Source organism: Pongo abelii, chromosome 14, assembly GCF_028885655.2.
Source record: "Pongo abelii isolate AG06213 chromosome 14, NHGRI_mPonAbe1-v2.0_pri, whole genome shotgun sequence".
NCBI classification, from domain to species: domain Eukaryota; kingdom Metazoa; phylum Chordata; class Mammalia; order Primates; family Hominidae; genus Pongo; species Pongo abelii.
Genome location: NC_071999.2, coordinates 92,366,532 through 92,382,025, shown reverse-complemented (window position 1 = coordinate 92,382,025; position 15,494 = coordinate 92,366,532). Strand labels below are relative to the sequence as shown.

The 15,494-nt window shown below is 32.5% G+C and overlaps 1 long non-coding RNA gene across 1 annotated transcript in view; it reads right to left on the bottom strand.

Moving 5' to 3' along the window:
* Positions 1 to 475: 475 nt before the first annotated feature.
* Positions 476 to 15,494, bottom strand: part of LOC129049573 (uncharacterized) — a 54,729-nt gene continuing 39,710 nt past the window's right edge. Inside the window, exon 3 of the long non-coding RNA XR_008512782.2 lies at positions 476 to 594. This is a non-coding gene — a long non-coding RNA (uncharacterized LOC129049573). The remainder of the gene's footprint in view (positions 595 to 15,494) is intronic.

The following is a 15,494-nucleotide window of genomic DNA, read 5'->3' as shown; positions in this document are numbered from 1 at the left end:
GACAGCAAAGGCAATTAATACTCTGAGCAAGGAAATTAATTTTTTCATTGTGGTTGTTAATGTTAGTCATCTTCCTGCCACCTTTTAAATTTTTTAAATATACAAAGTAAGCAACATTAGTTAACTGCACATCTACTTTTCCCTAGGCATATAATAAGTTTTAATCCATTCACATATATATTCCTTTGGATGAAGGGACTCTTACTCCAACCCCAGTGTTGATGCACCTCACATAAACTAACTTCAGCTAGTCTTTGATTATCAAATTGTTTAATCGTGCTCTCTAACTTTAGAATCCCATTAACCTCGGTTATGTAAGAAAGATGTATCAGTATCAGGAAGCATTTTCATGCTAGCCCAGCCATCAATGAGGTTTGCAAAGATATTGGTGTCACATTTACACATGTATTCACCATGGACTAATGAAGGGAACATTTTCTGGGCCCTCTCAGGTAATCTATTCAGGTGGTGGTTTCTGAGATTTATTAGAACATTCCCACTTACCTGACCCTTTGATTCCTTCCTTAAATCAGTGTCAAAGAGGTTTCAGCACACTATCAGCAATCATTGTTTTCAGTCTTCAAGGAGCCATCCCTGCAAACACAGAAGAAGGGCTGTGAGTGTTCTTGCCAGAATATTGACTTCTAAATCATAAGTGATTGCCCTCATGTCAAAAAATACTTTCTTTTTAACCTGATACGATTCTTTTCCTTCTTATTATAAAACCCCCAAGATACATTTTCATACATGTGGTAAAAATACACATTAGATAATTCTGCGATCTCCTTGTCATAGAGCCTATTTGTGTGTGTGTGCGTGTGTGTGTGTGTGTGTGTAAATGTGAAAGCAGACCTTGTTTGTATGCTCATCCTCTGAAGACAACTAACTGTTTTTTGCCTTGGAGTCAATGAGAGATGTTTAAACAATCTTGAAGAAAAGCGTGTTGTTTCAAACCAGCCTCAGGTAAGGTATTATAAATTCCTAACAAACGTTAAGTGATTTTTCTTTCATGATAAGAAACACACCAGTTTGGTGATTTTTCTCTCATCATGAGAAACACGCCAATTTGGTTGGCCAGGTTGCCCCAAGAAAATTTGGGAATTCAAGATATTGAGTCTCATTCGCACTAATACTGCCATTCTTCATCTCATGACCACATTTTCTGTTCCATTAGAACTCAGATTGACTCAGAATATCTGACTTTTTGAAATAATTTTTATTGATACATAATAGATGTCTATAGTTTCCTAATATATGTAATGATTTAATGTATTTATATAATTTGTAAGATCAAATCAGTGTGCTTGGAATATTCATTACCTTAAATATTTGTCTTTTTGCTAGAATCATTTGTTATCTTCCTGCTATGTTGAAATGTACAATCGACTGTTATAAACTATAGCCACCTTACTTATCTATCAAACAGCTGATCTTATTTCTTCTTCCAACTGTATGTTTGTACCCATTAACCAACTCCTCTCCATTTCCTCTCCTACATGCCATTCCCAACCTCTGGGATCCCACACATGGGTGAGAACTTGCAGTAGCTGTCCTTCTTTGCTTGGCATATTTCAGTTTACATAATGATCTCTATTTCCATTCATGCTCCTGCAAATAACCAAATTTTATTTTTTTATGTCTAATATTCCATTGTATGTGTGTATATATAGATAGATATCATATTTATTTATTCATTTATACATTGGTGGATAAAGCAGCCAAACTAAAAAGATAAATGACTTCAAAGAAGCTGAGACTGATGATGGACTTCTGAATTAAAACTACGAAAAACAGAATGCAACAGGGTAATATATTTTTTAAAATAACCAAAGCACAATTAAACAATAAAAAACTCTGTTGATGGGATTTCATTATTTTTTATGATGGAATAATATTCCATTATGTGTTTTTGTTGTTGCTGTTTATCCATTCATTCTTGAGGAACACTTAGGTTGTTTCCAGATTTTGACTATTGTGAATAGTGCCATAATAAACATGGGAGTGCAAAGATCTCTTATATTTTTTTCCTTTCTTTGGAGATATTTATATCTGTATGTAGATATAGATATATATTTAGTGTATATATACACACACTAAATATATATATCTTTTACATTGTTGGTAAAAATGTAAATTAGTACATGAAAGTTCATGTACTAATACATAGAGCTACCATATGACACAGCAATTCCACTACTGAATATATATATATAAAAATATATATACACTAAACATAAATATATTTATATATATTTAGTATATATATTTATATATATTTATATATATAAATCATGTTATATATATTTACATATATATTTATATATATGTATTTAGTCTATATAAATATATATATTTAGTATATATACACACACTATACATATTTAGTGTATATATATGTATATATTCAGTAGTGGAATTGCTGTGTCATATGGTAGCTCTATGCATTAGTACATGAAGGTTCATGTACTAATTTACATTCCCACCAACAATGTAAAAAAGTTATCCTTTATACACATCCTCATCATCATTCATTATTGCCCATCTTTTTTATTAAAGCCATTTTAACTGGAGCGAGATTATATCTCATTGTGGTTTTGATGTGTATTTCCTTAATGATTAGTGATGTTTAGCATTTTTTCTACATTGTTGACTCTTTGAATGTCTAAAAGTCCTGGCCAAAGCAATAAAGCAAGAGAAAGAAATAAACGGCATTGGAATTATAAAGGAAGAAGTCAAATTAGCCTTGTTTAGAGACGACATGATTTTTCACTTAGAAAAACCTAAAAGGTCCACCAAAAAAAAAAAAAATACTGTGAGAACTAATAAGGAATTTCAGTAAAGTTTCAGGATACAAAATCACCTTACAAAAACAAGTCACATTTCTATATATCTACAGGTATCTGAAAAGGAAATCAAGAAAATAATTTCATTTACAATAACTATAAAGATTATAAAATACTTAGGAATCAATTTAACTAAAAAGCAAATGGTCTACGGGGAAACTATAAAATACTGATTAAAAAAATTGAAGAGGACACAAAAAATGAGAAAAATATCCCATGCTTATGTACTAGAAGGATTAATGTGGTTAAAATGGCAATACTACTCAAAGCAATTTACAGATTCAGTGCAATCCCTGTCAAAATCCAATTACATTCTTCACATACATAGAGAAAAACAATCTAAAATTTGTATGGACCACAAAAGACTCTGTGTAATCAAAGCAATCCTGAGACAAAAAAGAACAAAGCTGGAGGCATGACACTACCTGACTTCAAAATCTTCTTCCAAGATATAGTAGCCAAATCAGCATGCTACTGGCATAAAAACAGACACACAGAACCTCTGAACAAAAGACAGAACACAGATTCAAATCTTCCCACTTACAGCCAACTCGTATTTGACAAAGGTGCCAATAATGTACAAAAAGCGAAGCACAGTCTCTTCAATAAATTGTGCTGGGAGACCTAGAGAAGTATACGCTGAAGAATGAAACTAGAGCCCTATCTCTCACCATATATAAAAATCAAATCAAAATGGATTAAAGGCTTAAATTTAAGCCCTCAAACTATGAAACTACTAGAATAAAACTTCGGGGAAATGCTCCAGGACATTGGTTTGGACAAAGGATTTTGTGTAAGACCGCAAAAGCACAGACCACCAAAGCAAAAATAGACAAATGAGATTACATCAAGCTAAAAAGCTTTTGCACAGCAAAAGAAACAATCAACAAAGTGAAGAAACAACCCACAGAATAAGAGAAAATATTTGCAAACTATCCATCTGAAAAAGAATTAATAGCCAGAATATATAAGAGGCTCAAACAACTCAATAACAAAACAACAGCAACAAACAAACAAAAAACTTACAAATTGAAAAATGAGCAAATGATTTGAATATAAATTTTTGCAAAGAAAGACATACAAATGGCCATCAGGATACTGGATTTGGCTGCAATTAGTATTCTTTGCTGTTTCACTCCCTCTAACATTCCCACTTAAAGCCTGCTTTCAATAGTTTTTCCTACAACTTTAGTATCATTTAATGTGGCCATATAGATTTTTCTGGCTTTCTAGCCTTTACAGTGTAAGTTGTCTTATAGCTGTCTGAGCTTTTTTTATTTTTAACAAGCTTGTGAATTCTGTTGAAAACAGCTACGTCACACCACAGTCTATCATTATTATTATCATTGTTCCAGTGATTGCTGCCTTCATATCCTCCCAAACAGGCATCTATGAAAGCACAATCTCACAAACCACAAGAAACAAGGTCCCAATTCCCCCATTCTCCCAGGTGGGGAAGCTCTTCAACTTCAAACTTGCATTGTGAGACTTTATTTTTCCTGTGGTCATCACCGCAATTAATTATCTTTATATTATGTGTTAACAATTTATTTGTTATCTTATATGTTAACAATTTATTTGATGATACAATCCAAGGGAAGCAAGCAGGAGGGGAAAAATAAATTTAGATCAGGTAGAAGAGAAGGAAATTTCAAAGTTCCTGGCCACAGCCTAAATCAAAATTGTAAATGACCAGAAAAATGGGATTTCTCACTCATTGATTGCTCCAGTTGAGCAGATCATAGGGAGTTACTGTTTCTTGTCCATTAGAGGAAAAGATGGTAAAGTAATATAAAGTAATATATGCACAGATTCCTTTTATTTTCCTGTTACTTTTTAGTAAAAATTCACCACAAACAGCATTAGTTCCTCAGCATTGCTGTGTTGTAACCCTACCCCTTTGAGAGACTATGGAGATGCCAGGAGCAAGGCCAATAGGTCATCTGATTCTAATAGTGTTGGACAGAGACAGAGACTGTGTGGGACTGGTCAGAGCTGACATGGGTTCAGAGGCCCCTTTTCAAGCAGGTTAGATAAAAGGATAGAAACCATCCACCTAAAGAAATTGAGAGTGTTGAGTGCATTTTAGAAAATCATCCAATGGGTGACACGGAGTATATTTCTTGCAGAGACTCTTACTGCACACCTAGCTATCAGGGGGCTGCCACTTCTGCATCTGGCTGCTTGTATGGGGAAAAGCAGTGGATGCTGAATGGATCTTGCCCCTGCACACTGGCTTCAAAAGTGACAGTGCACATGTCTGCAAATTCACATAAGTCATGTCATTGAGTATTTCACAGGACTTACATTTTCAGAAACATCAGAGTAATCACTTAAAAATGCAATTCAGATTACATGCTAACCATGCTCAGTTTCTACAACGGCTTCCATCTTACTGGGGAAACTTTTAAAATTCTTACCCTTGCCTCAAGACTTTATCTGTTCTGACTTTTGTCACTATGATTGTCTTGTATACACTCCTCCCTTCTAAACTATGGTCAAGCCCATTTTCCTGTCTTTTCCGTAAAAATTTCTAGCTGCTGTTTATCTCGGGGACTCACAATTTATTTCTCAAGCTGTTCTCCCTCACTTGATGCAGGGCTCTGAGGCACTGTCACATCTGCAGAAGAATTTCCCTGATGACCAAATCCTATCATTTATACTTGCATGCCGCTTTTTTTTTCCTCAAAATAATTATCTGATCCAAAGTTATAATTATGTATTTAGCTCTTGGCTTATTTATGGCCTCTCTCTCTCAACAGTAAAAGTATCCTGTGTGTCTTGTTTTTTTATTTGTCTTTTTCTTTTCTTATTTGGCTAAATCTCCAACATCTAGTAGAGTTTCTGTCACATAGTAGTTGTACATTAAACATTTATGCATGAATGGGTAAAGGAAAGAATAAATGGTTGATTAAACTTCAACCTAAAAAAAAACTATTATTATTTTCAGATATTAAATGTCACTGTAGTGTTAAAAAATAAAATATTCAATGTCACTAAAATTTAGTAAAGATGTCTATTTACAGTCCTGATAATGTGTTCAAATAATTAAAGGGATAGATAGCTTGTCTATTAGAAAGTTCTAGAAAATCATTGTGTTAAATTAAGAGATCATAAATTATTTTCACTGAGTCAATTGGCATATACTCGAGAAAAATGTTAAAGGCCTGTTTTGATATGTACAAGTCCCTTATCATGGTTAATGAGACTTCATATTATTTTCTCTGACTTTTAACCATACCTGAAACTAATGAGGAGCATAATTATGTAAATATAAACTATTATTGCATTTAAGATTAAAAGGATTCACTACAATGAAGTTTAAACTGAATTTTTACTCATCTTTATTTTTCTTTGTGTGAACAATGAAATCAATAAATGTTAATATTTTTATTAATTCTCAACAAATCCCTCCTAAACATTATTAGTAAACTATATCATCCTGTCCTTTAACTCAATCTCTTTTTCAATTTTTTTAATTAAATTACTGTTATTCTGTATTGGAGTTATCATAGAACACATTCAGATGCAATATACTATACTATTACTATGTTGAATATAACTATTCAAAATGATGGAATGCCAAATGAATACATTTGAGTGTGTGTTCTTTAAACTCATAAGAAATTAATGAAAGGTCTCAGTTATAGTGATTTTTTTCAAATGAGGATTGGCGATCTGCTTTCATATCTTATCAGATTAAAAATACTATTCATGGGTTTACCTTATTAATTTATTTATTGGTTGGTCCATTAATTTCTGTCTCTCTACATAAACTTATTTAAAGTGGTTTATACTATTTTGCATGATAAAATGAAGAAAATAAAATCAAATTATAAAATCAGATTTAGGAAAAGGGATAAGTGTAATATCAAAAGGTAAGTTAGAAAAATGTAATTCTTAAAGATGTCATAGTTTGTATGGATTGCTATAACAAAATACAATAGACAGTATGGCTTATAAATAACAAACATTTATTCCTCACATTTCTGGGAGATGGGAAGTCTAAGACCAAAGTGCTGCAGATTTAGTGCATGGTGTATGGTGAGGGCCTACTTCTTGGTTCATAGACTGGTCTTTTCCTTATGTCCTCACATGATGGCAGAGGCACGGAATCTCTTGAGGTCTCTCTTATGAGGGGACTTCTCCCATTCATGAGGGCTCTACCTTCCAAACCTGATTACCTCCCTGAACTCCATCTCCTAATGCTATCACTTTAGGGGTTAGGGCTTCAACACATCAATTTGGGAGGGACAAAAACATTCAGTGTATTACATGTGTGTTTCTTGGCTTCCAAAGGGAAATATAACCCCTCCTTCAAAAAATTCATTTACGTTGACAGAAATAACCATTTATTTACGCAGAAAAAACAACATTGTTTTGCACAGTATTTCAAGAGAAAGTTCTCAGGTGAATATTTAGTTGGGATATTTATAACACTCAGAAATATTTGTAAAATATTTTAATGACTTTATATAATGACCACTGTAGAAAGATGAAGTTATAACATTAAAATGCAACAACAAATTGTGAAATTGTATGATATGATATGTAAACAAAAAGTTCCTGATAGGCTGATGTATAGCAGCATAGAAGTTATAGTATTATGAATTGTAGATGCAATGTGTAAATTTCAAAGTTATTCAACTAATAAATAGTATAACTGAGAGAGTATCAGATAGGGAATGCCAAATTTAGGGATGAAGACTTTGCTCTCTGACATTTTTAATCCCAAGGATTTTACAAATCATGACATCATACTATGTATTTTAGACAGATTTTCAATTTTCAAAGAAAACCAAAAGCATACTACTTAATTTAGTATTTGTACTATTTTATATTTTTTTTTACTCATTGGTATTTTTATAACATCATAAAACACTATATCTAAATCTAAAGTGTGTGTGTGTGTGTGTGTGTGTGTATTTAGGTTAGTGTCTAGCTATATTTCCTGTGTCAAGATTTGTTGTGTGTCTTCTTTGGGCATGAACTGCACAATTTATATGTAAATTTAAGAGATTTAGAGATTATCTTATTTCATGTTTAAAATAATTATATTAAATGCAAATAAAATATCCACATATTCTGAATGTAAGTATTCCATTTCACAATCAGCATACACAGATTAAAATATTGAAGAATTCCAGCACCTAAATGAAAAATACATAGCATGAAAATCTCCTCCCCCATAGTACAAAGAAAGTACCTTATACCCTTGTTTTGTTTGCTTCTTTGTTTGGTTGCTCATTTGCTTTAAGGAAACATTTCACCAAATATCTGATGTTAAATAAATAAATACAGATATATGCAAAGATAATTGCTGTTAACCATTCAGATAAATTTTGCTGGTAATAAATTTGTTGGAGAGATTTTAAATAATTTACTTAAACCATATTACCTTTTTATTATATGTGCTTTGAACACAGAAATGTATATAATTTCAAGAATAATGTCAGTAGTGAAGAAAATGAAAGAAGCTTTTAACAACCATGAGTAACTTAAGGTAAACATAAACATTATTTCTGGATTGATATAGTGTGAAAATGAATCTTTTGAGCAGAAATCTCCATATTTTCAGACTCATAAGGAGTTTAAAGTTCAAGACCTTATAAACATGCCTGAAATTATATTTTTAAAAATGATTGGCTAAAAAATTAAAAGAAACATTTAAGTACTTCCGTGGAGCAGCAGAATAGAATCTTAATACAGAAATCTCATAATTTTCAGATAGCATCAGATTTTTCTGATTCATTGGAAGCAGTGGGGAGAAAATCTTCCAGGAGACAAACTGCAGCTTTGGCAACAGTGTCCCAGAGTGTATTGCAAATAATGTCTGAAATGCAGGGTGAGCATCCCTAATCCAAAAATTTGAAATCCAAAGTGCTCCCAAACTTAAAACTTTCTGAGCACCAACATAAAACATGAAAGAAGTACTTATCAGAGCATTTCCAATGTAAGATTATTGGATTAGAGATGCTCAACTGTTAAGTGTAATGGAAATATTCCAAAATCCAAGGAAGTCCAAAACCTGAAACACTTCTGATCCCAAGTATTTTGAATAAGAAATACTCAACCTCTATTTACTTTCATAAAATGGGAAAACGCACCTCTCCTTTTCATAACCCGTTTTGAAGAATCTCTCCAAAAACAAAAGATAATAGAGTTTCCTCTTTGGTACACTGTGAAACATGACAAAGAATTGGAAATAAACGAATAGCTAAAGATATAAAAAAAATTTTATCTAAGACAACAGAAAGTTATAGAATAACTAATATGTCCTTAAAACCTAATCTCATATTTTAAATATGTTTTTAAATAGAAACATAGACAAATTACTTTCCCAGTTGCTAAATTAATAAAGTTGTTCTTGACTATTCCACAGATAAATCAGAATGAGGAAAGAAAAAGGTATACACATTAAATGAGAAACCATTTGTTAGAAATGGCAAGTTTTAATAAAGAGATTACTCTATTTCATGTTTAAAATATTTGTATTAAAATGCAAGTAAAATATCCACATACGCTGATTGTAAGTATTCCATTCCACCAATGAAATATCCTAGTTATCCCATTTCAAACCAAACTTAGAATCAGTGTTCTTACTTTTTTAAAGTGATACTTCTAAAATTATAACGTGCAAACTGTCATGCAAAATCTTATTAAAATGTAACCAAGTTTTGCAGGGATGGTGTGGAGCCTGTGCGTCCCAATTTCTAACAAATTCCCAGGTAATTTCAAAACAGGCTTTTATCCAGACTGCACTGAGTAGGAAGGCCTTATCAAAAGTGTCCCAATGGGTATGAAAGAGCACTCTGGGATGCCTCTAATAGATCCTCACCTAGTGATCCCATTTTCTCTCAGTGTGTCTGGGTAACACTGGAGACAGCCAGACCCAGCCTGATTTCTTCCAGTTACATAAAATGTATCCATTTTTACAATGTGTTCTGGCATAAAAAGGGTCAGACACACTGCTTTGTCCAACGCATAGTATATAGGCAAGGACAGAAAAATTCCATTTGTTAATAGTGACATAATATTTTAAGAGAACCCTTATAAATTAATGGTTTTCCCCTAAAATATTTTTAATTAAAACATGTCAACAATATCTTTAATATTGGCTTATTTGGCTTTTTTTTTTTTTTTTTTTTTGAGACAGAGTCTTGCTCTGTAGTCCAGGCTAAGTGCAGTGGTGCAATCTCAGCCAACTACAGCCTCCGCCTCCTGGGTTCAAGAGATTCTCCCACCTCAGCCTTGCGAGCAGCTGGGATCACAGGCACACACCATCACGACCTACTAATTTTTGTATTTTTAGTAGAGATGGGGTTTTGCCAAATTCCCCAGGCTAGTCTCGAACTCCTGGCCTCAAGTGATCCACCCATCTCAGGCTCCCAAAGTGCTGGGATTACAGGCTTGAGCCACTGCTGCTGGCCTATTATTTGGCATTCTTGAAAAAAATGTTTTTAAATTATGATGGTCACCACTTAAAAAAAGTGTTTGGGGGTTTCCAGAGTGGCATTTTTTTAATGCATAGGGTAACTTGGGGCAACTTTAGCATATTCCTTTAAATCTTTAAAAAATTTCTTTAAACTAAAGTGAATAGTTCTCTAAAACCCCAGCTGTCTTGAATATATTGAAGCCACTAAAAACAAATGTGCATCTTCTTGATTACAAGATGTATTTGCAGAGGTTGTAACTTTGTAATCCACGTGATATGCCCAATGTTCTGGATGACACTGATTGTATCTTAAAAATCAATTTGCATGTATAAAATTGTGTATCATTTGATTACTTTGGAGGTTTTAAAAATATATTATAAAAAGACTTATATTGCATAGCTGTCTTCAATATCACAAAATTAGCATTCTTTAAATCAGATACTAACATCTTCCCAGAGACAGAAGACAGGACCTTCCAAATCATCAGTGCATAATCAAAGCCTTATGAAGTGAGTCACAACTCTGACTGTTATAGAATTGCACTTAAATAAAAGACAAAAAGTGGCAAATAATTCATGCTGTTAGAAATCAAAAAGGAGCACTGAGAGAATTCTGCGGTTTGGCAATGTTTTGCTTCATGATTCTTACAATATGTTCTTTTCTGTATTAATAATGAAATTGTAAAGGTATGAATAATTATTTTTTCAAAATTCATGTTGGAGTATTTCAAGGTATAATTTTTTATTTACAGCTGCTTTTCATGGTACTTTTGGTAATAATTTTATGGGAATTTTATAGATAATATTTAATAATAAAGTATCTTTTAATTGGCAGAGTAACTGTGCTTGTGGGTTTGTACTTGATTATGTGTATGTGTGTGTGGTTTGTGTATCCAATGAATGACAGAATACAAACACTTATTTAGCAAGTTCTAATTGTAACTTTTAAATCTGCTGAGAGTGTAGGTTGAAAATGTAGATTTAGTGTTATGTTTTTGAAAAATTTAGAAAGCTTTCTTAAATCTTTCGTTCTACAAACATGTTTGATTCAAGATAGAGAATTGCACAAGTGAGAACTCTCTGATGAAATGGCTGGTTCCTCATGCAGAAGATCCTAATAATCAGAATTATAAATCACTGGAGAATATCTGGACTTTGAGTCACTGAAACTATACTACAAAATGCACCCGTTACTCAACATAATGAAATCCACTGCACACTATAGGCTTTTTATGAAAACGTACTTAAAACTGCTGTTTCCTGACATTTGCTATGACAATCAATTATAGAACTGAAATATATTTCTGGCATCAAAGGCAGCTTTACCGTGACATAGAGAAACAGCTTTTCCAAAATGTCCAGTTTACGGATATTTGCCAGCAATTATGTTCCCATTACTTAAAGGGGATAAAACAGTAGTAAATAAATGAAATAAGTAGTCCTCACAATAAACATGGAATGTATTACATGTTTTTGGGAAATGAATAAGCGACCCTAAATATTTTCTGAATAACAGGAAGAGTGAATTTTTTAGATAGTTGTTAGAGACTATTCAACCCAACTCTTTATGTCCAAACATAGATTCGAATGGAACAAAAAACTACTTTGCCCAGAGAAAATTATTAAATTGTTCTGGAGTAATTCATCCATATTTTGTTTTTCATTTGCATTTTGGAGATGTTTAAATTTCATGGAAAGTTTGTCTTAAATCAAAACTTTGACACCATTGGAGAAGTAGGTAGAACTACATGTGAGTTTTACAAAACACCAGAGTATCAAAGAATAGCTAGATTTTATTCATTCGTTCTCTGGTAAAATTCTCAAATTTTATTTTTACTTCAAATGTATCTGGTGTGGTAGGCTGAGTAATGGCCTCTCAATGATACCCGTATCTTAATCCAGGAACTTGTAAATGAATTAGCTTATACAGGAAAATGGACTTTCAGATATGATTAAGTTAATAATCTTGAAATGGAGAGATGACACTGAATTATCCAGATAGGTTCAATATCATCACAAGGATCTTTGTAAGAGAGAAGCAGTAGAGTTAGAGTCAGGGAGAGAAAAGTTGTAAGGATGGAAGCAGAGCTCAAAGAGGAGAGATGCTACATTGACTGGCTTTAAAGATGGGGCATGGGGTGGAGGCGTGAGACATGGAATGTAGGGCAGAATTAGAAGATGGAAAAGGCAAAGAAACAGATTTTCTCCTAGAGCCTCCTGAAGGAACCAGTCCTGTGGACATAATCACTTTAGCTCAATATAACTGATTTTGAACTTATGGCTCCCAGAACTGTAAGGAAATAACTTTGTGTTGTTTTAAGTCATGACATTTGTGGTAATTCATTTCAGCGGCAATAGGAAGCTAATATACTTCGTAATCAGTAACCAGTAACTCCTTACCTAGCAAATGTAGTCTTTAACACTTGGAGCATATATTTTTTTATTACATAACTCTATTTTACATGATTCCTGTTTTTGTTAAGTTTTCATTTAAAAGCCAATATCTTCTTCCAGACTTCTAAATAGTTCCTTCAGTGACCTATGCTTACACATTTTTATATTTCCAGGTGTGGTAGATACTTCTACTGTCTGCATTATGTCTCCTTAGTCCTCCACTGATCTCAGCTAGAATGGCTAAAAAATTCTATGTGACCTCAGGCTCATTTCACATTGCCAGTATCTGCCCCCACGAGTGCCTATTGCTCATCTTCTGCATTTGCTATGGGACTTTTTCTCATACCTGGAGCAAACTCCTTCCATGTTCAAAGTACACTACACTTAAACCCCCTGAAGAAGATAACATATCTAGTGGTGACCTTCAAATAAAGGGGCTCAGGAGTTAGTAAATAAAAATCCAAGCCGCCAATATTTCAGGTGGATGTGTCCAAATTTTGTCTCTGATTTTCACAGATTCAGAAAGAAGCAACTCCCACAGCCTACAACAGTGAATTTTATAGGGCACCCTCGTTGTGGCTTTTAATCTTGTCCCATCTCTTTCTCACCACACCCATACCCCTGCTTCCTGTGATCATCTATAAATCAACTACCTGCTCCAAGATCTTGTCTCAGACATGGCTTTCAGAAGAACCTGAAGCAATGCACCAGGATAATGTTAAGAGTCTTGAACACAGTAGTCAATCAAATGTTTCTTAGACAATTTACATTTGAAAAACGACTGATTAATGAGAAAGATTTAAAATATATTTTAAGAATTGTCTTGATTTTATTTCTACCTTTAATTACCTTCTATGATGATGGGTTTTTTTCTCCTGCATATATGTATTTAAATTTGAGTGGGAGTATCATTAGCATGCTGTTAAAACTTCTGGAATATGCCTACAATGGAAAGTATTTCTGAAATATGTTTATGAAAATGGTTACTCTGATTTTATGAGTTTTCTTAAGGTAGACATTATGTTAATTTAAAAATGGTTTATTAATATATAATTTAATTTTCACTGAAACATGGCAATTTATTGAAGGTCAGCTTCTCTTAAACATTATTTTAACTAAAATCAAAAATGGTACATAAGATTAAAAAAGATAAATTCTGATCTGAGATATAATGCATGCTGCTCCTAATTTGAACAAGCAGTGTTAAATGGACACACTTATAGTAAGACTTAATAAGTTCAAGACTAACTTCTCCCCCTTTCCTACCCCCATACCGCACCACTGACTCCCAGCCTCTGCTAACCACCATTCTACTCTCTACTTGTATCAGTTTGACCATTTTACATTTCTCACATGTAAGTGAGATAATGTGGTATATGTTTTTCTGTGCTTAACTAATTTTACTTAGCATAAGCTCCTCCAAATTCATCTACTTTGTCACTCATAAAAAAGATTTCCTTATTTTTTAAGGCTGAACACTATGCCATTGTGTATACATGCCTAATTTTCTTTATCTAGATGTTTATTGATGGACACTTAGATTGATTACATATTTCAGTTTTTTAAGTAATACTGCTATTAACATTAAAGTACAGATATCCCTTTGACATATTGATTTTCATTCCTTTGGATATAAACCTAGAAGTGGAATTGTGGTTCATACAGTAGTTCTATTTGCAGTTTTTTGAGGAACCTACATACTGTTTTCCATAACAGCTATATGATGATTACATGCATACTTTTAGTGTGCCTTGAAGAAACATAAGCCAATATATAGATAGTTTTTTGCTTTTATTGGCTTATGTTCCTTCATATATATATATATATATATATATATGACTATATACACACATATACATTATTAGCATATATAGATAGATATTCATTATTACTTATAATTTCTGTAAGAATCATGATTAGGTTGGAATGTCATATCTTAGTTTATGTATCTAGAGATGGTTTATGGTAATACATTTCCATTTATTTCTTTTCAAATTAGAAAGAATGTATACTCTGGAAATTGTTGCAAATGCAGTCTTTGGTACATAAAAATAGTAAATAAAATGCTAGAAAATGACAAACTACAGATGTGTCAGTTACAAAATATTGTATTAATATTTACATAATATGAATACTAAAACTTAACAATTCATGATTTAGACTCTCTTTTGATTTCTTACAAATGATACATTTGAGAAAGTAGCATTGAAGATGTAGATTGGATAACTGGGGAAAAAATGGCTGACATTCAAAGCAGCATTAAATAGGTATATTTTTTTTTCTTTGCCAACTATAATTTAACTGCACTATGAGACCATCCCTTGTGTATGTATTCATGAATTTTTAAATTTAATGTACAGTTTTTTATGATCAAGTAGTAATGAAAATATTTACCAAAGTATCAAAGATCTAAAACAATAGTAACTTTAATTGATTAAAAAAGAGTAAAATATACTATAGAACAAGGAAATATAGTTAGTGCAATTTTAGTGTCACAGGGAAATGCAAAGAAGGTCATTCACAAGTAGTAAACTGCTAGAAAAAAAAATATTAAAAGCAGACAGACCAAAAAAATATATTGCTTTCAAAGAAGTTGAGACTGATGGTGGACTTCGGAATTAAAACCATAGCAAAAAGAATATAATGGAGTAATATATTGTTAAAAGCTGGCAATCACTAAAAGAAAATAAAACAATCAAAAACAATACCTCTGTTTACAATATTTCCCTCTTTTTATGGCTGAATGATATTGTATTGTGTATTTTTAATGTGTTCATCTATTGATAGACATGTAGATTGGTTCCATGTCTTGGCTGTTGTGA